This window comes from Aplidium turbinatum, chromosome 3, assembly GCF_918807975.1.
Source record: "Aplidium turbinatum chromosome 3, kaAplTurb1.1, whole genome shotgun sequence".
NCBI lineage: Eukaryota > Metazoa > Chordata > Ascidiacea > Aplousobranchia > Polyclinidae > Aplidium > Aplidium turbinatum.
This window is the reverse complement of record NC_137474.1, coordinates 35,347,770-35,371,433: the sequence shown is the minus strand read 5'-3', so window position 1 is coordinate 35,371,433 and position 23,664 is coordinate 35,347,770. Positions and strand designations below refer to the sequence as shown.

Genomic DNA, 23,664 nt, shown 5'->3' with positions numbered 1-23,664 from the left:
AATGGTAAAGTGGGATTATGACATGGGCCCAGTTAAGTTACATGTTTCTGTGGCACCAAGCCCCAAACAGCGAACCATATTCTTGTGTGTCTTTAGCTTACCACCCAGTGCAGCAAGTGAGACCTTTCAATCTACAACTCCGTCGCAAACGAATGTGTCGATCTGTGGTGTAACAAAAAACATTCAATAAACTGAAATGAGTGGGCCCCTAAACAGCCGTGTTCCTCTCCCCCCCCAGCCGGTGGGTACGAGAGGTGGTTAATGCGGCCCTACTATCCAAGTCCACTCTTGATTAATAACATGTTTGCACTACACAACAAAAGTTCAACATTTCTTTCAAGGCGGGGAGGGGCAATGTCCAAATGCTCCCTGCCCCCATGAGTAGGCCACTGGTAACAAAGAATTTGGGCTGCTGTCATTTTAAGTTTAATGTACTCAATGAACTGCCTGCCATTGTTGCTTAACCTTTTCATTGCATTCGGAGCATTCAGTCTGCAAAGATTGACGTAGGCTACTATCTGCATTACTTGAGAGTCTCATACGCCATTCCTTCAGCGATTGTCCTGGTTTTAATGCATTACTCTGAATGCGGCCCTCAGCATAGAAAAATTGGACACTCCTGAGCCTTAGCGAAAGATGTTTGTTACGTAACAAAATTGTGTGTCGTGAATTGACTTGCGCTACGCAACGCGGAAGGAAGGATTGTAGTTGCAGATCAGCTAAATGAGGTCATGCTCTTTCCGAAAGTTTAGTCTACAGTAGTAGAAAGTTAAGCAGATTACTGCATTATAAATTTTTTATTAGGCCACTTTAAGATTAAAACTATATCTTCTTCTTTTGATGAAACGAGCTTTCAAAGTGCAGGTAATGGAAACCAGGTTAGGGTAGGTTCTCCAAGTGCTTGTTGTGCATGCATTTCCACATGGAAAAAATAAATAAATGCGCTTGTTGGACTGTGGAATTAGTTCAGCTATTGGTTTTAGACTTTTGAAATGTGGAATTTTCTTTGTAATAAAAATAGAATGAACAGAAAAAAAATTTCGATGAGTAAAAAATACTTTTTAAACCGACTAAAACTCAAATTTGTAGAATTTAGATTCGGCTGAAAGCTAACGTCATAAGCAGAACATGCGTAGCGAGCTCAACTTTCAATAAAGGCAAAATCTCAAAATTTTGAAAACTCTACTTTTAGGTCTACTGTATATGACAGATTTAAAATGCGTAACATGCAACTTTCAATAATTTTGCTTTAATTTCATTTGTTTTGGCCCTAATTTTTTTTAACTTGCAAACACATTCAGTTTAATTTTATTTTGAAAAGCGGTTAAATGAAAAAATCGATATTATCAAAACGACAACCAGTCTTTTTGATTGCATGTATAGTAGCCCGGTGGTAGGGATCCTCCAAGACTGCAACGGCTTTTTGTAGCCCCAGTTTTATGTTTTTTCCTCTCACAATTTCTAAGCAGAACTGTACTTTGTGAATGAACCTAACTTCATTTAATTAGCCTACCGGTAGTCGTTGGTCCACCTTGTAATATAGTTGGATAATTTACTTTTATTTCTGACAATCACAAAAAGTTAGGTCTACTGTATAATATCCAGGATCACACCAAGACTCTGGTGAAAGCAGAAGTGACAAACATGAAATTATAATGGTATTGTCATCTCTAGACGTTGGTTTACCAACACACCGGAGATCGGTAGTTAGTACAATTTTAATTATACGCCATAACGACGTCATAGGAAGACCTATTAAAAATAATATGTAAACTAACCAACATAGAGAATATCGCTTGCAAATGCGAAAACAAAGCCCAATTTGGAACCTATTCTTTCTACAAATTTAAAGATTTATAAGTTGCACGACTTTGTTTTAAAGTTACAGGAAACTTGTAGAAAATGAGGAAAGCGCACTTTGTGTTTTACTTGGTAATGTCTGCTGTTCATTTGACCCGATCCTGTTCTGCTTCCTTGAAACTGAATGGAACAAATGACGTCAAACGATTAGAAACGTCACGATGCTCGACTACGTCATCTAGCGACAACAGAATCGCGAATGTTTCAAAACAAAACTGTTGCAACGAAACGGTGCAAGATTTCAGAATCGACTGGGCTTTAAATGGAAAATATCTTACTGTTTATTTATTAACCTTGAAGACATGGAATTGTTCTGTTTTTTCAGAAGAATGCAAAAGAAGGTCGTTTGCTGTTAATGAATTTACAAGTTTGGTTTATGATTATTTTTGCAACCAGACTGAGTTTCATGAAAAATGCCATGAGACAAGATCTGCTTTACAAAAAGAAATCAACGGTTCGTATAAAGAACAGCCATATTTCACTGGACTAGAATTGTTTGAACTATCGATTGAGCAGATTTTAGAGCCTTGTGTGCAAATAGCAGCTTACGAAAGCACTCAAAATTTTCAACAAGGAGATTTTTACGAAATAGTTGAAGTCTTTTTGCCGTATTGCGAATTTGTTTGGTGTGGATTTGAAAGCACTACTCTTGCGCATCATCAAATAACACCATGGAATTGCATGTCAACAAGGTAAAGATATTAAGGTTCTTTAAAGCTTATCTTGCAAAATTATGCTTTTCTTGTAGTAGGGTAATAGCCTACGTGTGACTTCTTAACAGTTTCAAAAACAAAAAATAAACTACCTTTATCGATACTTTTGTTGTTAAAATGTAAACGTATGACATTATTGTAATCAACTTAAGCATTTTGAGGACAAATTACAAAGCCAAACACGGAAAAACTAATTTATCCGATGTTTCGAAAGTAATTTTGCTTTCATCTTCAGTGCTACAAATGCAATGGCAAAGTTAGTAAAAAATATTAAACAACGCTATTATATTTTGTAGGTGCAAAGCAGGAGTTGTCATAGACATAATCCTATCGTCCATACTAGCCATAGTGGTGACATTCGCCAACATCACAGTACTCGCTGTATACGGTCACAATGCCAAAATCAGGAACAGTCAAGCTATGTTCAAGATGTCCCTAGCAGTTGCCGACCTATTCACTGGTGCAGTTGTGCTTCCTACAATTGCCAGTACTTCCATCACTCTAGTTTTCAGTACCATAGACACAACAGCATTAACAGTGGATAGAAACTATACAGAAAATGCTTTGTGGGTCAAAAATTCTGGAGGGTCGTATATGCAAAAGTTTTCAGTTTTGTATTTCAATTTCGTTGGTTTTTGTACGGTCATTGCAATCGCGGTGTCCGGCTATACACTCATCATGGCAAGCATAGACCGCTGTCTTGTTATGTACGACCCGTTAAAATACCCACAAGCAAAAATGAAAGTGATTACAAAGTGGTTAATTTTTGCTGTTTGGGTCTTTTGCATTGGAATAGGTGTGTTTCCAATGGCAATGTTTACAACAGATTATTCCTTGGATCAGTCATTTCTTGTTACAATAGCCGGAAATGACCCAATCATCTTTTATCTCGTTGCATTTGCGTTGCCCTTAGTTGTGCTTTGGGGGATTACCGTTTTGACATATGTTTTGGTAAAAAAATTGTCGAGAATTCGAAAACAACTCACAATTCAACACAGGCAATGCGACCAAATTGAAGAGCGTTTATCAAAGACTCTTATTCTTATGGTGACTGCTTTCACCTTCAGTATCGTTCCAGCTATAGTGGTACTTTTTACTTCTTTCTTTTTAAGCAACATTTACTATCGTAACCGCTATTTGCTTCCAAATAATCCAACAGGGGCTATCATATACAACTCTGTAAAAGTGATAGCTGTCCGTGTCTTGTTGTGTAATAGCATTTGGAATGTTTTGATATACAGTGTCAGAAACGAAGACTTTCTTTCAACTGTTAAGGAAAGAATGCATTTTGCAAAAAGAAAGTTAACTTTTAGTTTTAAACGTGTTAACCAAAATAGAGACAGACATGATATGACTGTACAGTCACAGGCTAACGAAGATACAAACTCACTTGGAGAAAGCAACAAAGATCCTGTATCGTTACAAACCGTGCAAGAAGACGAAGCAGAAGAGTCCATTTAAAAAAAAATGACTTAGACTCAGGGTGGTAGCCGTTGGGTCTCAGGAAGGAGAAGCCCGTTGAATTTTTTTCACCCCTTGTCTAAATACAGCATCGTAGACATTGATGCCTCAATGAAACCAAAACGGAACTGTTTAGCGTTGGAATTATTTTTTTTTATATCTTTTACTTGCTTGTTTATCGAGCTGGCGAAGTTATGCCGTTAGACCCAGCTGAGAGGCTGCACATATGACCTTATAATGATGCCCACAAGCATGTTGATCATGACTTAATTGTTGTCAAGTTTGTTGATAATAAACGGCTAATAATTAATTGATTTTTTAGTCAATTAAACTTACCAGAGACTCAGTTTTTACCAAGGCACATTGAGTGGTAAGCTATGCCTTGCTAGCACTGGATTTTTTTAGATGACCCTACTTGTACTCAAAAAATGCCACTTGGTAACCACTTTGCGATTTTCTTGCTGTGTTGATATTGAACACGCACAGACCACCATATGCTTGCTTTGCTTACCTCTTTCACTGTTGCTATATTTCTATCGGCTGTGATTTTTATTTGAGTTGTTTCATCAGTGTTGAACTGTTTTATTCGCATCAGTAGCTCACGGTACAAAGGATTGACACGGTGAGAGAGTACAAACATAGCCAGGTCTCTACTTTTGCATTCGAAACGCACATGATTGATCAAAATTGCACAAAATTTACTAACCTATTATGGAGCCCACTGTTGTGGTACATTAATGCTACTGCTTTTACATTAAACTTTGGGATTATATTTGTGTGTTTTGACATTTCGAGTAGGCTTATTTGTAATCGCAGAATGAGCCATTAAACTAGATAAATTACAAACTGGATATATAAAACAAGTTAATTTTGCACATATAAATTATAAAATAAATCAAATATAGTTATTCGCTCTGCTTAGCTTTTTGCTTGGCATTGAGCACTTTTTGTAGTATTAATAGTTTTCATTGTTTAAATTATAAAATATATTTAACTCAAAGAAATAATAGTCGGTTTACTCGGTTAAACAACGCTTCGCTAGGATTTGAATATTAAAATTAAAACTTATCGTTTTCTTGCGCTTCTAAAGTGGTGTAAAGTCGAATCATTCTGGCTGCGTGTGGAGCTACATGTCTTGAGAAGTTTAGTTGGTTTGTTTGTTTTACATTTTAATGTCGTTTAATTCATTTACGAGACGATTATAATTTTTACACAAAAATATGTGTTGCTGTATCTGCGTCTTTGATGAATAAACAAATCCATATATAAATGTTTTAATTTTGTCTTTTAATATTAAAAAACCCATATCACTAGTCATTGGGCTGTGTTTCACAAATTTAAGGCAAGTGGTTTTCCATATGGCAGTTGAAGTTCCACAGGAAAATCATGGCACTATGTTTCTTTAACTAACGAACAACCTACCACTGATTAGAATGAAGATTGCTAGCCTAAATTGGAACATGTCATATTTCATTTGAGCGACTACTATTGTCGCTCAAATGTGGTTACTTAACATTATTCTGTAATTTAATTACTACTTAGCGTCCTACTAATTACTCAAATCTTTAATGACAAACAGTGCGGTTGTCTTACTCATACGAGTTAACCCTATATTGCTCGGGTGACGATGAAGTTTGAGTTACAAACCATTAAATGCAAAATTTCAATGTATGTCATGTAATCTGTAGCGTTTTATTTTTTCCTTTCAAGTTCGGTCACAATATTATAACAAAACGCCATTTGCGGGAGCTGAAATTCAGTGCAGTCCATGGTTTTACTATTACAAAAACAACACGTATTTAAACAGCAAAAAATGAAAATTTTGTTAAATTAAACCAGTTAATTTAGAAAGAATGATACTTAAATTTCTTTTCTTTACTAAAACTATTGTGGGACTGCGATTTGATATTAACTCATGAATGCTATCTTGAGGGTCGAAACAGTGACGTCCTGTCAAGATGCAGTTAGATATTTCATCATAAATGCTTTTTATGCTTCTTCGAAGGAAGTTGACTCTCCCACAACGACAACTGAAAAAGGCCAATAAACGCCACCACAAAAGATCAATAAAATTTCTTTCGACATCACAAGCTCACAGTGTCGTGTGCAAAACAAAAAATTCTTATCAGCATTCGTCCAAAGAACGATTTAGTTCCTGAATTTCATCACTCTTTTTTCCAACAGCGCAAAGTTTACTCAACATTTATTTTGGGCAATATCCGAGTCAACAAATCGCTAATTTTACATCGATTTTGCAAACGTCAAAGCAATGTCAAAAATTGAAGTCCACGCCTGCGAGACATCACAATGTGAAATGATGATTCGGTTTTCCAATTCAAACAACAACAACAAAAATACAAAACTTACTGACAAAGCATTTTGAGTCACCAGACAGGCAGACACCCAAAGTGGCCAGAAAACTATTCAGTGCAATGTGGCCCAGTGGTCATTGGTCATTGAGAGGATAATGTGGGGCCTGTACCAGTAAGATCCTTGCACTACATCCAAAAAATACACTGCAGTTTTTGCAAGTTCCCATGCCCCTTGGAGTTGGATTGCCCCTTGGAGTTCCCATGCCCCATGCCCCCACCGACTATCTGCAACCAACGATGGAAAGACTGCAGTGCAACACCGAATTGGCTTAGGCTGGGCAGCATTTGAAAAGAACAAAAAGATTCTAACATCCAATATAGACTCCCAATCAAACTGAAAGCAAAAATTTTCAACACCTACGTTTTACCAGTCGTGCTGTACAGTCTAGAATGCGTAAATTGGACATCCTCAACAATGAAAAAACTCACTACCTTCCAAAATCACATCATGAGAAGCATGACCAACAAAAGGTTACTTGATCACACGAAAATAGAAGATCTTCTAACTATGACAAAACTACATCCAATTGCAGCAATAATAAAATCAAAAGTTTTAAAACTGTTCAGCCACACTAAAAGATCACAATTCGGAATCAGCAAAGTTTGCACAGAAGGCAAAGTAGAAGGAAAAAAAAAACGTGGCAGACAACCAAAACGATGGCAAGACAACATTCAATCATGGACCGGACTCAATTTGACGACACTGAGCGAGTTGGCTCAAAATCGCCACTTTTGGAAGCAAATAAGCCATGTTGATGCGCAATCTGCCGCAGGCAGAGATGACGACTGATGATGATGCTCCTTGGAAATGTTACCGGCCTATAAAATCATCCTGGGCTGGGTCCAAAAGCACTCCATGAACCCCCTGTCAACGCTTCTGCCAGTAGTTCCCATTTCTTGCTTCATCGCCTCCTTGTTACTTGGGAAACCTGAACCCTAGTGCGAAGATCTGTGAGTGCAAAATCAACTTGCAGACCACCAAGGTCATCGAAGCCCATGCGAAAAAGTTGAAATATTTTATCTCTGCCGCTTGCCGTTTGAAACGAGAAAATCTATCGCTAGGCTGACATGTTGCTTTCCGTTTGCCGCTATTGGTGCTATAGTTGCGTGAATTCAATTCAATATAATTTTCTTTGTCGGAATGCAAAACAAACGATATTGTAGAAATAAACTACAGCAACAAAATCAACGAAAGGAACATGTGGCAAAACCGTAGCTTCATATTTTAAGACGTGCATGGAAAGATTTAATTCTAAGGTAGCCTATATGTATCGATGAATATAATTAGGCACAGCCACTACTGTAAAATCTGATACTTCAAACAAGCAATGAATTTGCTAAAAGAAGCAGTCATTTCCTCATTCCTAAAACAACCGGAATACCAATTGTTGAAGCAATGCGAGATCAATGAACCTAGCAATCATGAAAACTCACGCATATATTGAAGTTAAGAAACGGACTTGTAATACAAAACAAGGGCTATTCGGCCTTTAAGTTTCACTAAAACTTAATTCAAAACAAAACCAATCAAAGGAAACGTTTCGCTTTATACAACATTTGCTTTAAAATTGTTTTTATTAAGTTATGACCCCCTTATTAATGCAATATTAATCATTACAGCAGTAAACCTCGAAAATGTTCTCAAAAAAACAATTTTTTTTGGGTAGGACAAAGGATATAAACAGGCACAAGCGCAGCTATGTCTAGGGGGTAAAAGTTAGTACAACCCTCCCCATTTGAAACTTGCATGACGTCAGGACTATAAAAACTAACAAATACAACGGAATTAACGATAATAGCCTATAACTAAAACAATAACGGAAACTGTATCAACATATGTGCAAATGTGCTTTATGCATAAGTTTATGTAACATCGGAGAAGCATCGTAGGCTATTATAGTCAAAAAAAATGTTGGTTGACAATCTCAGAAAAAAATAATACTACTCGATATGTTTATTGACTGCTTGGCCTCTCTCGCACAAAAAAAAAACCTTCTCACAACGGCGTCGTATCATTGAACCGCGGTTTATCAAATGTTCTTAAATGGTCATGCAGCAGGAAACTCAACTGAAATACTATATAACTGGAAATGAGCGCAAAGTTTATGACGTTAAGCTTAAAAAAATTGCTTCGTCTATAAAATTAAATCTCTAAAATTGAAAAATTATGTTATGATTCTATAAAACTTATTCCCTACTTGCTCGTGTTCGGTTACTTCACTGCAACTGAAATTCAGTCATAAAGTGAACAGATCAAAAAATAATAATAAACACTTAAGGATTAACAGTGACGTGCGGTGAGGTTCCTAGATGGTGAGGCACTACTTTTTTCAAGTCACTTTTACAATAAAATTTTTTAACAACAAAAACGGTGTCATAACTTACTAATCAAAAAAATTAGCAGCATGCTTCACATTTATTAAAAATAAAATCCATGCGCCTATGCTTTTGGACTAAAACATCTGTGACTTTGTTGTAGAGACCCTTCTTTACTCCAAACATTATCACTAGATATTGAAAATAAGAGACGGGAAAGCAGAAAAGGCAATTTTTAAAGCATAGCCACACAGCCACTTCTTTTTTGAGTACCAATCTCTTTGAAAGTTGCAAGTTATTTTTTTTTTGTTCAGTCGTCTGATGCAAACCTTATAAATTTGGAACAGGTCTTCCTTTATTTATGACTTCAACTTTGGATTGAAAGTTTAGTTTTTAAAAATCTCTTAGATTTGATACTAAATCTTCCTCCATTTTATTTACATTTTATAAGAAACGACCCTTTACGCTGCAAGAAGTCACATACCACGTAGGCTCGCGGGCACTCCAGCTTGACGAAAAAGGTTTCATAGCTGTGACGTCACATTTGAGGCGCGCCTCAAATCGTAGCTAAATCGTTCATGATGATTTCTGGCGACTTTGCGAAAGAAAAAGGCACGCATAGTGCAGTGTAGAGATGCAGCGAACCCAAAATTTTTATCCGCACACCGCACCGCAACTGACTCATCTATCCGCGCACCGCACCGCACACCGCAATTTATCTGGAACTTTGACACTGCACCGCACCGCACACCGCAAATTACAAAATTAAAAAAAAATATTTTAACGAGTTATTGTTTAGAAAGTCAATTGTAGGAAAAAGCATCCATGGCATATAACTGGTAACCTAGTACCAATACAGTTGTGCACTAATTGGCCAGGCTAACCAGATCATATTCTCTTATCAGCAATGCATCTAAGTTCTAAGACATAATACAAACTAAGACAAATAGAATGTTCCTGGATCCAGTATCAGGACTTTTGAACACTTTTTGTAAGCAATAATGCAATTATAATGCCAGTGGCTATATGAACTACACACACAAGAGTAAAACTTATAGCCTGAACTCACTGGGCTAACTGATATAGTAAATAATGCGGTAGTTGCGCTAGGCCTATAGCCTGGTAACTGAGCTTATCAGCTAGGCTACTAACCAAAAACATTCGTACAGCTTCCCTGACAAGCAAGCCCTAAAACCCTGTCAACTGCAAGCCATTTGCAATTTGCATTTGCATAGCTTTCCATCTTAGGGTTTCCGAAGGGAAAAATAACTGATCCGTGTTTCCAATTTAAATTTGAAGTTTCATAGCTGATTCTTGAAAAGTTGAAAGTTTACGTTTACGAAAGTTTAATTTCTTGAAAGTTTACGTTTACGAAAAATTAATTTCTTGAAAGTTTACGCGGCAAGCGGCGCGGCGCGGCAAGCGGCGCGGCGCGGCTTTGTCATTTCAACCTTCCACGCGGCGCGGCGCGGCACGCGGCGAAAAAGTCAAAAGCGGCCGCGTACGCGGCGCGGCGCGGCGCGGCGCGGCTTGCATCACTAGTGCAGTGTATGGAAGTTTTCTGATCTGAAGTGAGGCAAAGCTGGCGTTGCCTCTCCTTGCGTATTTCAACGATTTTGACCACATGAACGCTCGATAGGAATATCGCCAAAACAGAAACAAATTAAAGCACAGTTTGGGTGTAGAAACGTAAAATTTGGGGGAAAGGGGGCACGACTACAGCAATTTACACAAACTAAAGCACCTAAAAACGTGCAATATTTACTACTTTTTAACAAAAAATATTTATTCTGTGATAACCATTTCTTTGATATAACTTTTGCTTTGCCAGATGTTGGCAGGTGAGGCACTGCCTCACCTGCCTCCCCTGACTGCACGTCCCTGAGGATTAACCTCCCCCCTTGTGAGTACACCGCTAGTCAGTTCAGTGGGCATACCAGACAAGGATCCCACAAGTAGTTTTACAGGGGCGATTTCAACTAAACATAATGATATATAGGTCTACATTTATCCGACATTGCAAAAAACACCATAAACACAGTTACTTTTTGTATTTTAGGAAAGGGAGCGATCACCCCCTTTCCCTCCCTGGATCCGCTACTGGGGGCTACCCAGTACCCACCAACCACTAATTCTATAATATTTTTATGATCTTCAAAACATAATCAAATTTTACGATTTCATGACGCACTTTTTTGGAAAATTGTGTATGTACGCTTTAGTTTAAATTGACGAAAATGCATGCAAGGCTGCTTGAGCACCTTTGTCCAAAAACATGACTTTCTGAAATTCTGAGTTCTGACTCAACATATTTCAAAACCCATAACTACACTACAGTGTGTCGTGTGCAAAATCTGGATATGCACACGAAAATCTTTAAAGCAAATGTCTTCATATGTATTTCTTGACTTTATAAATTAAAAAAGTGCCATGTTCAAAAATATTTTTATTGATACAATTATTTAGTAAACAAAGTTAGTTTAAATTTTATTTAATTAAGTTAAATTTTATAATAATTAATTTCATTTTTGACTTTATCGCCTTTAACTTACTACGGGCGCAAAACAAAAAGTTCAAAAATTTCCATCTACCGATCGACCTGACGTAACAGGCTTTACGGATATAAAAGCATTTCAGGATTTCACTTGCTCATTTCGCTACGTTTCAACAACCAAGAAGGATCAAGTTTCGAAGAAATTCAGTGACTTTGCTCATTTTGCAAAAAATCTCTTCAAAATCAACTATGGATCCTTGCAACTGCGCTGGTAAGTAGTTTACATTTTAACTCCCAGTGGGTTTTATTCATTTGTTTTTGATATACTGTAGGCGCATTACTACCTGCCCCAATTTAAAATTAAACTTCAAAATGTCTTAAGCTCTAAACTTGGTCATATTATGTTGCAGCATTGAGCTGTTAGATCTTGCCAAATCCGTTAATTTTACATTGATTCAAAGTCTGCAGACGTATGTACAGCACTTTAAATCAATGTAAAAGTGACAGATTTTGCTGTCTGGGATGAGGCTGATGTAGGAGATACGTCTCCTTTCTTTTTTAGGAAAAAGTATTTTTGTGTTCTTCTTTAAGTACGAGAAGCATTAAAGAGATTTTTGACGTTGTTGAAAGTTATTTGTACGTTGTTTTTACTTTTGTAGCATCTGGAGACTGTCGGTGCGCTGGATGCTCTGACTGCAGCAACTGCCAATGCAACCCTGCCAAGTGCAAATGCGCATGCTGTAAAAAGTAAACTTCCAACTCATTTTCAGGTGCAGAAAATTTGTGTTTTTTTAACCCAATCCTCGTTCAATTTTCAGGAGAGGTGGAAAACAATAATTTAAGTAGACTGTTATAATTTGTAAAAGAAAATTAAAATTTAAAAATAGTTTTCTTCGATAGCTCCTTAAACCCTACTACGGGGTATTTGGTAAATTGGTACTGTTTCAACAAATTAAAATAGGCCTGTTACACGGACGTAGTTATACTGCATTATTATATTTTTGTTTCGGACGGCTGTAACTGAGCTGTTCGAAACAGTTTATTTTGCAATGGTTCGGCTAAACTTTTTTTTCTTTTAAATGAAGAAGATCCGTTTCGGACATTGCCACCACACGCAAGCGTTGAAGTGAATTGGCACAAATTAAATTTTTGTTTTTAATTACATTTTGGTACTTTTTTAGCTTCATTGAGGCCCCAGTTCTATCACATCTTTAAAATAAAAATGTCACTGCTGTTCAAATAGAAAAGTCAACCAAATCATTTTTTGCAGATTTTAAGTGTACATATTTTGTATCTGACTTACAAGACTTACGATGTTCCTGACTTCTCTATGATCTCATCCCATTGAAGAATCTCCAATACAACAAACTGGGAATGCTAGCTAGCGTGTGTCTTCTATTTTGACTTCGATAATATGGCGTATTTGTTGGTTCTATAATTTCTTAAATAACTTATGTTTCTCCAATAAAATATATGTTTCACTTTTGTGTGTTGCTTTCGCATGGAACAGCTTCAACGAGCTTCATTCAGTGGCGTAGCTGGAAAGAAAATTTCAGTGGGCAAAAGCAAATGTGGAGCCGCAAATGTATTAATGGTTGAAATAAAGAGTTGATGCAGCCAAACCCAGTCCCGGAGCCAAACATGTATGAAACCGTTAAAACGTCATTTAATGAGTAATAAAATCTCACTAACCCTTTGAAGGTTGGGGGGCAGGCCCGTAGCCAGCCGGAGGCCAGGGGGGGCCTCGCCCCCCCTGGCAAAATTCCAACATTCTCGAGCAACAGCTACAATTATACTGATTTTGCCCATCTTTCCCGTTGCAGAGCTCCAACCTAGGCCCAATTAACTACAATTGTTTTGTTTAGTTAAGAGCTAAGATGATTAAACAATTTCGCCCCCCCCGCCCCCCTACCCCATTCATTTGGCAACCTCAACATGTTCAATTCAACCAAAGCCAACACGTGTTAGGTTGGTAGAAAAATTGTCAGAAACTGTGCAAAATGAAAATGTTTTGGGAAAGAATGATAACCTAACAAAGAGGGAATGATTTTCCAGCAGGCCTACAATCCGGTACAAATTAGGCTATTTGATATCAGCTGTCGCTATTCTCGGTACCATACCTAATTCTAAGGGTCAGTGATTAACCAATTTGTGCAGTGATAAATCGCAAAATGTGCAGTGGTAGAGCAAGTGGTTTTTGTAGACAACGCATACAAAATATAAACCCGTAATCTTTTAAGCAGCAGTGGCGTAGCCAAGGGGGGGGGGGGGGGTTGGGGGTTACAACCACCCCCTTTGGCACGCGTGTGACGTCACGATATTGAGCGAGTTTTGCCAATACCAAACATTCAAACATCTCAGCCAGGAATTAGCAACAAGAAAACACAGAGACTTAGCTTTATTTCCGAAAAATGCCGAAGAAAACATGATCTTATCCTTTTGCTATGCTACCGGACAGCACCATTTTACAGGAATATTCGTACCCACATTTTTGTTGAAAATGCTCTCAGAATGCACCAAATTCAAAGTAATTTTTCAAAATTTTCTGGGGGAGGCCCCCAGACCCCCCGCCGCTGGGTGGTCAACCCCCCCCCTTTCAAAATTCCTGGCTACGCTACTGTTAAGCAGTGTTTATTTTTTCTCTTCAATCCAATCAGTGTAAATAAATTTTGTTTCTAGTTTTCTGATCTGTGAAGTATTCAACTTTGCAGCAGATAGCTATTGCTACATTTGGATCTAGCACTGCCGTTTGTGAGTGTGGATTCTCAGTATTAACAAGGGTTTTACGCTCCCACTAGACGGAGCATGTTACAACCAAGACAGGCAAACTTGGTGCTTATGGTCTTTGAACATTTTGTATCGAAATCTATCGATTTAGACTTGTTTGTGAGACGGTTTGCATCCAAACATCCGCGACTGTAATTGCAATAGATCAGCTCACGGGTGTATAGGCAGAAAGTAATCATAGGCTATATATCAAAATCCTCGGCACTAGCTTCTTCGAGCCAGTTAAAGTTTTTGTTCATAGCAAGTACCGCTATTTATAGCCTACAAGTCAACAATTGCTGTGTTATGTTGATCATTGTATAATATGGTTGCCGTGATTTAACTAGCGGATAAAATAAGAGACCAGTGTTGATTTTAACACTAACCTGATATATTGCATATTTGTGGATACCGGTATTTAAGAGGTTAAAATGCCAAAATTATTAAAAAAATTTTGGCCCCCCCTAACAAAAAGTTGGCCCCCCCTTGCTCTGCGGTCTGGCTACGGCCCTGTTGGGGGGCTGTCAATTCAACTTTTTTGTATCAACAGTTGTATCTCTAAAACCACTGAGGCTGCTACTACGAAATTTCTTGACTTTTCCTAAATTTTAATCACCTCTATTGAGATGAAATTTTGAGCGAATAAAGGTTGTAAATTGAGAGATAGCCTATAAGGCATTTCTCAGCACATCCTCTGAAATATTTCATATTCTATTTATATGTTATTTTACATTAATAGGCCTATATGTTATTTTGCATTAGGCTATTATATTATTTTGCATGAAAAATATAGATTCAAATTGAAATTTTGTCATGCACTTTGTCAATGCACTTTGCACTTTGTCATGCACTTGTAAAAAAAAATTTAATCACAACATAGCAATGCATAATCAATAAAAAATCAACTAGGTTTGGTAACTACAAAAATTTATTGGTAGAGGTTTCGCTGCCGTAAAGGCGGCTTCATCAGTACTCTTATTCAAATAGAATCAAATTTGATTGATTTTTGTGATTGATTTGAAATTTGATTCGATTTGAATAAGAGTAGGCTACTGATGAAGCCGCCTTCACGGCGGCGAAAGCTCTACCAATAAATTTTTGTAGTTACCAAACCTGGTTGATTTTTTATTGATTACTATACGTTTGGTTGAATCCTTTTACATGGATCCTACAATAATTATTTATGATTAGCAATTCCCAAAACACCGAGAAGCCAGAACTGAGGTTAAGAGTCTGCAGAAACCTTTTATTACTATTGCAATGCATGTTCTTCATTACTCTACCAAAAAATAATGAGTAAACTCACGCAATCGCAAAATAATTCAAAAGTTATAAGTCACCTCAACATTTCATCGTAAATGAGCAGTTCTAAAATTCACATACCGGTAGTTTTAATTTTCGGATATGCTCAGCGTGAATAATTTTACAAAGTGAATCTCAAATTTTGAAACCGTGCCCTAAAAAATAACAGAGATATCACTCCTAAAGCATAAGAAGAATCGACAGCCCCACCCCCATCTCCAAACTGAGCTAGATTCCAGGAGCCCAACCTTCTAAGAGTTAAAACGTTTTAATTGCACCAAACACATCTTGTTGGAATGAGATTTAGGGTAAGATCAGTTTTGAGAGAGCGATTGCCCTCCCAAGCTTCCCGTGGCTTTGTCCTTGGCTTCATTGCCAAGCAGGGCCTCGGAGAGAAATTAGAACTGATCGGGAAACAATGCGAAAATGGGCCTTCAAAAAACAATTTCCAACAAAAATAAAAGCAACAAATTTATATCATGCATTGCATCATACCTCTTATGCTGAACTTGGCCTAGTTTCCTCAATGTGAACTTAAACTTCTTTAAAGTGCCAGGCCAGTATTAGTTCCAATCATGGTGCGAATCGAAATTGTTGTAACTGAAACTGATAATTTTAGTACAGCCTAAATGGAGAAAAAATTGTGAGCGCACCATAGGCTGCAGCGCAGGCAATGAAAATAGCTCAACAAAGCATTCAATTCACTCAGGACTTTTAGCAATGCAAACGTGTGGATCACAGCATCAAGTGCAGCATCTGATTTGGTGCACAACGTGTACTGGCTGTTCAATTGGTTTTCATCTGAATAAAAGGTACACTGCTGATGCTCCAATGAGGTCTCGTGCCCGGAACATACCTTGCTATTACTCTGTCCAGGGTGTCGCCGTCCTGTTGACGGCTATAAGCGGGAGTTCCTTCCATATAACGCTCGGTTACAACATGATATGAAATTTCGTCTTAAAACAAACCGAAGTAATTTGAAATTCCGAAATATTTTTTAAAATGTATTACTTTGACCGGCCCTTGTCTCAATGGCCTGTCTGCTGTGCATTATACAACTCCTCACTTTATTTTAGAATAGGCTAACAAATTACGCTCTCACGAAAACCGAACAGAGGACGTAATTTAGAGTTAGTAGATGCTCCAAAATGTCTTAATCCTGAAAGCAAAGCCTTTTGAATGTTGATTTTTTGAAACTTTTTATGAAGATAGCTTACAAAGTTAACCAGTGGCCTAGAACTTGATTATTAGAAATGTTGGCTTATTTTGGCCATTGTAACAGAGATTGTAAGACTGTTGTATTTTGCCAATATTTTATGACAACCTGGCAACTCTCGTTTGGAGTTAAGGTTACGGAGTTAGGGACCGCACGCTCCCTCAGAGCTTGTGATTGTGAGGTGACAGGAGAGTACACTTTTATTTTGTCTGTTCCGAGAATAGTACGGTACAATTATAAACAATGCGAATAAAATGGCACAGTAACAAACTAGATATCATAACAGACCGGAAGCAGCGTTTTAAACTTCTTTGGTTTTGCCGCTGTTTCCTTTTGTTGGTTTTGTTCCTGTAAACTATTGGTAACTTTATCATTGCTGTTGTTTTCCGACAAAGAAAAATAAATTGAATTGAATAGACGAAACAGTCATCGAGTCAGCTGCTTCTAGTCATCTTTTTATTTTTGAGAAATTTAACTTTATAACTTAGGCTAAATCAGTGGTTCCCAACCTGGGGTTCGCGGACCCCTTGGGGGTCCGTGAGAAAGCATTTGGGGGTCCGTGATTACCTTGACGAATTTTGAAAAAAAAAAAGCGATCTTTTTATACTTTCATTTCTCTGTTTAAATGCAAATGTGTCAAGTAGGTACGTACACCGTACTTTTAAAGCGCGGTCCCACGAATTACCCATAAGTACCCATAAGCACCATAAGTACCCATAAGCCCCATAAGTCGCGTCGAATTACCCATAAGTACCCATAAGTCGCGTCGAATTACCCATAAGCCCCATAAGTAGCGTCGAATTACCCATAAGCCCCATAAGTCGCGTCGAATTACCCATAAGCCCCATAAGTCGCGTCGAATTACCCATAAGCCCCATAAGTCGCGTCGAATTACCCATAGGCACCATAAGTAGCATTGAATTACCTAGAAGTAACGTCGAATTACCCATAAGCCTGTATAGTGTAGAGTGTAGTCTATAGCTGTCTAGAAGCCTAGTAGTCGGCTGCATAGCCGAGTGGTGAGGAGCACGGGCTGGGCGTTCCAAAATATAGTTCGACACCGCTCAAGAGCAGGACACTTGAAGGCATGCCTAAAGGTGGACACAAAGATTGGCTTCGTTGCCTTCCCGTCCGCTTATGTGTAATCTGCAGTTTGCTGCAGCAGATGGAGTGTTTTGTCCGATAAAACACCTTAACATTGGACAACTTTCCCTATGAACCAGGTGACTGCAGCATAGCAATCGTTCTCGCACTCAGCCAGAGACTTAATTCTTGCTTTAAACTTGATAATTAAAGAAAAAAAAGAATAATGGCAAGGGTGGGAATCAAACCGGTGTCACCAAATCCAATAGCCTTTGCCTTAACCACTCAGCCACCCAAGCGCTCGTGAAATCTTCGCTTAATTTGTTTATACGGGTAATGTTTCGAGAACGCTCACAATATTATCAGTTTAGTTTGTTTTTATTTCTGACCATCACAACGAAAAAACAATACATGACAAACTTGGCACAGATCTATAAAAGGTAGAAGCGACAAAACGCGGACGTTATAACGTGCATGATACCAAAGCCTGCAGATTACATATACGCTGACATGAGGCGTAAGTAATTCCACGTTGCTTATGGGTAATTCGACGCGACTTATGGGGCATTTGGGTAATTCGACGCGACTTATGGGGCTTATGGGTAATTCGACGCGACTTATGGGGCTTATGGGTAATTCGACTCGCGTCGAATTACCCATAAGTCGCGTCGAATTACCCATAAACAACGTGGAATTACTTACGCTTTCATGTCAGCGTATATGTAATCTGCAAGTCGCTGTTGCGACTTGCGATCGTGTCACTTAAACTGATTGTCCTGCTTTGGTATCATGCACGTTATAACGTCCGCGTTTTGTCGCTTCTACCTTTTATAGACCTCTGCTAAGTTTGTCGTATATTGTTTTTTCGTTGTGATGGTCAGAAATATAAACAAACTAAACTGATGATATTGTGAACGTTCTCGAAACATTACCCATATAAACCAAATTGAGCGAAGATTTCACGAGCGCTTGGGTGGCTGAGTGGTTAAGGCAAAGGCTATTGGATTTGGTGACACCGGTTTGATTCCCACCCTTGCCATTATTCTTTTTTTCTTTAATTATCAAGTTTAAAGCAAGAATTAAGTCTCTAGCTGAGTGCGAGAACGATTGCTATGCTGCAGTCACCTGGTCCATAGGGAAAATTGCCCAATGTTAAGGTGTTTTATCGGACAAAACACTCCATCTGCTGCAGCAAACTGCAGATTACACATAAGCGGACGGGAAGGCAACGAAGCCAATCTTTGTGTCCACCTTTAGGCATGCCTTCAAGTGTCCTGCTCTTGAGCGGTGTCGAACTATATTTTGGAACGCCCAGCCCGTGCTCCTCACCACTCGGCTATGCAGCCGACTACTAGGCTTCTAGACAGCTATAGACTACACTCTACACTATACAGGCTTATGGGTAATTCGACGTTACTTCTATGTAATTCAATGCTACTTATGGTGCCTATGGGTAATTCGACGCGACTTATGGGGCTTATGGGTAATTCGACGCGACTTATGGGGCTTATGGGTAATTCGACGCAACTTATGGGGCTTATGGGTAATTCGACGCGACTTATGGGGCTTATGGGTAATTCGACGCTACTTATGGGGCTTATGGGTAATTCGACGCGACTTATGGGTACTTATGGGTAATTCGACGCGACTTATGGGTAATTCGACGCGACTTATGGTGCTTATGGGTACTTATGGGTACTTATGGGGCTTATGGGTAATTCGTGGGACCCTTAAAGCGCTCTGTCAAGAAGTAGGGTCAGATTACGAAGTAGCCTACTTTTGTATCATTTTGAAGTACGTTTGTTATCTAGAGGAGAAGTTTTAAAACGACTGCAGCAGCTAAAAAATGAGGTATCAACTCTTTTGAAAGCGAAAGGAAGTCCACTCTCAAAATTATTTGAGAGTAAAAGTTTTCTATACGGCATGATCTACTTAGCCGATGTTTTGGGTCATATTAAAAATGTTAATCATGGCATTGCATGGCATAATCAAGGACCAGGTGTGACAATAATTGATGCAGCTGAAAAACTGAAGGCGTTTTTAGCCAAGTTGCCGGTTTGAAAACGCAGATTGGAAGCAGGTAATTACGCTAACTTTCCAATGTTAGAAGATCTTATCTTGATGGATGAAACTCAAAGAGAATGTACTCTTTTGATCTCTATGGGAGAAAAATTTTGCGCACACTTGGAAACCCTAAAAATTTCATTTCGACGTTATTTTAATTAAAACACCTGCCGAACGAAGTTGAAACATGGATTCGAAATCCTTTCTTACTTGAACAACATTAGCGATGACAATCTCAGTAAAGATGACCTAATTGATTTGAGATTAAAAGAGTTATTACACATTGAATTTCATTCAAAAACTGTGGAAGAATTTTGGTGCTCACAACTGCAAACCTACCCATTCTTACCAAAGCAAGCGATTATTGTTTTGTTACCATTCATAATCACTTAACCTTTGCGAGGCAGGATTCTCAGCTCTTGTTACAATAAAAACTAAACATCAAAATCGCCTGGACGTTGAAGATGACATGCGTGTTGCATTGTCAAAAACTCAACCACAGTTCAGTCATTTAGTTCAGTAAAGACAACAACAGCCCTCTCATTAAATTTGCTTACGTTGAAAAAGTTTCGGCATGGCACTTTGGGTCACCTTAATATTCAAATACTGCTGACATTTCTTGAACAATTCATTCATTTTCTTATTTGAGCAACTGTTTAACCTGATATTTGCCGCTGGAGTCATAGCGGCAATACAATATGACACAGTAGGCTACATTAGTTGAGGCAAAATTTAGGTAGGGGTTTGCAGAATTCATAATTTGTCTAAAGGGATCCATGACAACCAAAAGGTTGGGAACCACTGACTTAAATGATCAAAGAGGATGATGAGGTGCGAAAATGAGAATGCTTTGTATAATATATTGTGAACACTAAAGTTCTAGGTTTTAATTTGAGATTTTCTCCAATTCATTTTTTGTTCCTTAAAAGAGGACTTGACCATATTGGCGAATAAAATGGCATGTCATTTGTTTGTACAGTTATTCTTAGTTTCACAAATTACAAATGTACCATATCAAATTGCCTGTAAGTGATGTGAAATTAAAATTTCCTTAAGATATCAACTTGCCTATTAGTCACATTATTTGATGAGAAATCAAATGGTATAATTGAAATAGCATTAAGTCACATGGAATTCCACATGCACCGAATCTAGTTATGCTACCTATTGCTGCCGCAGCCTATAAACACATTGAATTATATATTAGTCAGGGTGAGTGTAAAGTAGAGTGAAAATAAGAAAGAAAATAGTATTTGTATCATTAGAAGGTATATGGGCAGTTTAAATTTGCTGTACGTTATCGTGAAAAGTGATGACACTGAACTTCTAGGTAATTTAATATAACTTTGTGTGGTTCAACCAGAGTTATGGATAATTTGACATGATTTAATACATATATTAATTTAGCTGACCAGCCTGACCTATAGATAATTTGATGTGACTTTTAGATAATTCTGTTGGCCTGAAAAAGAGATGGAACGAGCAAAAACACACTGTGTTAAATCTAAACCAAGTTGGTCAAGAATATGTTTTTAAGCAATGTCAAACCCAAGTTCTATGGAATGCCGCACCAGTGCCGGATTAACCAAGTGCGGGGCTTGTAGCAGATTGATTTGATGTACAGATAATACCCGTGAAGTAATTGAATATTTTATAGATTTGATTTACATTCTACAATAACAAAAGTCTAATCTAAAGTTTTATTTGCAAGGAGAAATATAAAACTTCAACAATAACATTCAAAGGTCTTTACGACGTATTTTGATCTCTGCAAATTTGGCACTTATTTCAGATGAGTTCAGTGACTTCAGAATGTCATTTTCAATATTCAAGAGAGTTACATAGTGTAGCCGCTCTTGCCCCATCGTTTTTCGCAGATAATTTTTAACTACAATTAGTTACCATCATACATAGATAAATGCGCATCAAATTGTCAATGTTAGGAATTGTGGTGTCAATATTGTTTTCTTTAATCAAAGTGAAATAGTTGAGTTCTGGAGAGGCGCAATCAATAGCAATGTGCTTTATGAATTCTGAAAAGTGAGTTCATTTTTCAATCCGTCTTCCAAATCCTGGGAATATGCTTCTAAAAGTCTGTCAGCGCTTTCTTATATCTGCGCAGGCGTTGGGTCATGCAGATTTTGCAAAAAACTAAACCGTGTGTTCAATTGGGTGTATGCCTTGCGACGTATGCCTTGGGCAGCTTGTAGGCTGTCCAATACTGCAAGGAAAACTTCCACCCAGAATCTGTCTTTAGGTGATTAGATTGATTTATCCATTGCATCTGGAACTGAACGGCCACTGCCTACATCATCGCGCCTTCGATTTCCGACAATTCTTCTTGTGCTTGTTGATCGGTGATCTGGCACTTGAGTCAGCTTCTGCGCCAAATTTATCGAATTATTAAATTAAAATGAACTCTGAAAGTCTGTAGAGATCCTGCCAAAAAGGCACACAACTCTGAAGCAATGTTGAGATTTTGATGCTTTGCTTGAGAGGCTTGAGTTGCCTGGAAGCAATCGAGTAAGCTATTCCAAAAAAACCACTAAGATTCCAATTTCGAGCAACTTCATTTTCTCGAGGAGACCATTTGCTTGCTGTCGACATTCTGCCTTTTGCTCTTGGTCATTTGCAAGCTTCTCCAGTGTCTCCTTTTTGAAAGGAAAACGTTCTTTAATAACCTTAATGGCATCAGCTCTTGCGAACCATCATGTTGCAGAAAGCCTCTTTAGCACTCCACCACCTGAACACTCCAGAACGGACCACCGGTGTGTTGAAGCAGCAAGGAATACATAGAAATATTTTCAACGTAGTCAAAGAACTAAACTGTTTCTGGACACAATTGTGCAAAGCAAACACCACTAAATTCAACAAATGAGCATAGCATAGATTCCATGGAACATATTCTGCAACAGCACCAAGTTTTTTTTAACAAGTGCCTGTACTTTGTTGCATTTCCCGCTAATGTTCGACGCCCTGTTCGTTCAATCCAGTTCAAATCAAATGTCATAACTAACCTTATAATCGCACACAGGAAACGATTAAATTCATCCCTGTGACAAGACAATGCGCAAAGTTGCCATTTTCTCGAATGTTCCCTCAAACAACTAGGACTAGCATTGTGGGCTAGTGGCATTCGAACAGGCAGTTGCCTCCAGCGGAAATTACCGTTTTTTAAAGTTTAGAACAATTAGGAAGGGACAAGACGTTGGGACTGGTAATTTAATCCTACAATTATACTGTTCTTCTATGCCATTCCAGTTTGCAAGCCAAAAATTACTCGTCATGTTCGACATGTTGTTGCAAAAAAAATGTTTTGTTCGCCAAGTGCGGGGTCTTGTGAAGCTCGGGGCCCGTAGCAGCTGCTACATCTGCTACTATAGTTAATCCGGCGCTGTGCCTAGGGGTGTTCAATTTCGATTGTTTGAATATTCGAAATTCAATTTATTTTCGATTTCAAATATCACAACTATTCACCACACTGCAAAATGTGATTTTATTGAAAGAAACGCCATGAAAAAACGCGACGAAAATTTGCGAAAAAAGAACACAAATAGCGTCTACAGCTCCAGGCCCATGTTAGTGTTTAAGAACACAAGCTGATCGACATGGTCACCCGTCAGTCGGGAACTCAGCTTTGTGACGTTCAGGCCAGAGTTTGAAAACAATCGCTCCGCTGGAGCCGAGGTCGCTGGGATCACAAACACCTTCTCGGCTAGCTTTTTCAGCAGCGGTAGCTCGCCTTCGTTTGCTTTCCACCAGGAAAGCGGATCAGCTTGCCCAGAAGCAAACTTCTGCTTCATCCGCTGGAGCCGAGGTCGCTGGGATCACAAACACCTTCTCGGCTAGCGTTTACAGCAGCGGTAGCTCGCCTTCGTTTGCTTTCCACCAGGAAAGCGGATTAGCTTGCCCAGAAGCAAGCTTCTGCTTCATAAAATAGGAAATCTCGTTTGAGATTGCAAGCTGATTTCATCATCATCACTGTTGTTGGAGTCTTCCTTCTGAACCCTGCCCATG

General features: G+C 38.4%; 1 long non-coding RNA gene across 1 annotated transcript; it reads left to right on the top strand.

Annotated features, from left to right (window-relative positions):
• The first annotated feature begins 11,355 nt into the window (after window positions 1-11,355).
• Window positions 11,356-12,697, top strand: LOC145767313 (uncharacterized). The gene is made up of 3 exons (XR_014288760.1): window positions 11,356-11,487; window positions 11,876-11,986; window positions 12,487-12,697. It is a non-coding gene; the product is annotated as an uncharacterized LOC145767313 (long non-coding RNA).
• The last annotated feature ends 10,967 nt before the right edge of the window (window positions 12,698-23,664 follow it).